The 1,964-nt window shown below is 38.8% G+C and overlaps 1 long non-coding RNA gene across 2 annotated transcripts in view; it reads right to left on the reverse strand.

Annotated features, from left to right (window-relative positions):
• The window catches only part of LOC113475708, a 1,562-nt gene extending 573 nt beyond the window's left edge, over window positions 1-989 (reverse strand). Inside the window, exons 1-2 of one of the 2 annotated variants that reach the window (XR_003397473.1) lie at window positions 237-989; window positions 64-187 (exon numbers count right to left, since the gene is read on the reverse strand). This is a non-coding gene — a long non-coding RNA (uncharacterized LOC113475708). The remainder of the gene's footprint in view (window positions 1-63; window positions 188-236) is intronic. The other variant, XR_003397474.1, reaches the window with a different exon arrangement.
• Between the last annotated feature and the right edge of the window lie 975 nt (window positions 990-1,964).

A 1,964-nucleotide genomic window follows, 5' to 3' on the forward strand; every position in this document is an offset into this window, starting at 1 on the left:
GGGGCATGGCAAGTCAGTAGTTACCAGAACGTTTAGTTTATAAAATCCTATTCTAGCACTTACCTTTTTTCTGTGCGTTCCAGCGGCGACGACGACGAATCAATGACCAGTGATAATACGCATCAGTAGTTTCGGTGATGACGAGGAGTCCGATGAAAAGCAGGAGAAGAAGCGCCGACTTGTTCATCTGCAGAAACAGACGTTAAGTAATTCAATCACATTCATACACGACGTACTTACTTTTGGTACTGCGGGAAAAATAGTATCATGCTGAATTTCTCGCCTTATATGAACATTTTCTGTTCCCTGCGCGTTAATAACTTCCGAGGCATTTTGTTTAAAGAGAGAAACGGTTCATCTGACAGCCTGTGTTTCCCCCGTTATAGAAAAAGCTTGTTTCTTAGTTTATTCTAAGTACAACAGTTTTTTTATGCGCCAGCTGCAGTGTATTCACTTTCTTCATGCTCTTCGTGATTGGTCTTTCTGCAGAAAAAGTTTAATTGCTTCCGGAAAAAGACAACAGTTCCTTTACTGCGAGAATAAATGATAAGAGCATAATTTTATTATCTTTTCAAGCATACACCCTGCTTCACTGCAACCAGCATCCTGGAGAATGGTTGAGAAGAAGAATTTATCTGCTCCCTCTTCATGCAACGCGATCAAAAATCGTTTTGTTAACTTCCCGTAAAAGCGTTTGATTTTTTCCACGCGCGATTTTTGGAGATCTCAAATTAGTGCTGTGAAATGTAAATTGTACTTACCCCGCCATGCAAGAATAAATGCATTCGTAAAGCCATACACCTCGCGCCGTTTACACGTATGCAACTTTACGGGTACCGTAATTATCTTAAGACGTTTGTTTTATTTATTGCTAAAAGTGTCTCGTCCAAGAACACATACGCCCGCTATGGTGATGGCAACCAATTTCGAAACGAGTATCACTTGGGTTTGATGCTACCGATTTTAACACCTTTTTGTTATATTGTGTAATAAATAAATAAACGAGATTTATTTATCCTCCTAGTAGTGAGGAAACGGGTAGCGGGTTTCATACACGCCTCGTGCCAGCTTACGATTTAAAGAGGAAGCAGATAAGTTCTCTTAGCTTTTATCTTCCATCCGCGAAATATCGACTGTTACAGGAAGCAATTCAAACGTTTTCTGTAGAAAGCCCAATCACGAAACATAAAGAAAGTGCTGTTACTGTAGCTGGCGGTTAATAAAGCAGTTATAGCCATAATAAACTGACACTTAGTAAAAACAAAAGCCATGCTGGAATAGACGATAAGAGCATAGTTTTGTTATCCTTTCAAACATATAGTAGGTCGGGGGTAGATGGGACACCTTTTCATTCAATTTTTTTCCCATTTGGTAGTAAACAAAGAACATAGAAAGAATTATAAAGCCATATCCTCACGACTCCCTTAGACCGCTGTTAATTGTTTAAAACACGATCAGGATGCTTGGATATTATGTACTAAAAGTGTCCCATCTTTCCCCATCCTACTCTACATTCTGTTTTACTGCAGCCAACATCCTGGCGGTTGGTTGGGAAGGAGAACTCATTTGCTTCTTTTCCACCCAACGTGATCTAAAATCGTTTTGTTAACTTCCCATACAAAGTTTTAAAATTATCACTGCTGCTTACGTAAAAGAACTTCCCATGGCACAATGGTTATCGGTATAACAGGTTTAATAACAGACTGAAGCAGCAAAAGGCCTCACACTTGAAAGCTATGGCATAGAGGCAGACACGTTAACCATTATGTCGTGGTTCTGGACTTATATATGCGATTAACAGCCTTGCAAGTCTAAATATATCTTTTTATTTAACGTTTGAAATATAACGCCAACAAGTGCTGTCGATAGGCAATGAATTATAGTACATGTTATGCCGTTGTTCAATTTATTAAAACCATCCAATTTTTACTGGTTTATTCAAGAAGTGATGTCCTTTTCTCATC

Source organism: Ciona intestinalis, unplaced genomic scaffold (assembly GCF_000224145.3).
Source record: "Ciona intestinalis unplaced genomic scaffold, KH HT001184.1, whole genome shotgun sequence".
NCBI lineage: Eukaryota > Metazoa > Chordata > Ascidiacea > Phlebobranchia > Cionidae > Ciona > Ciona intestinalis.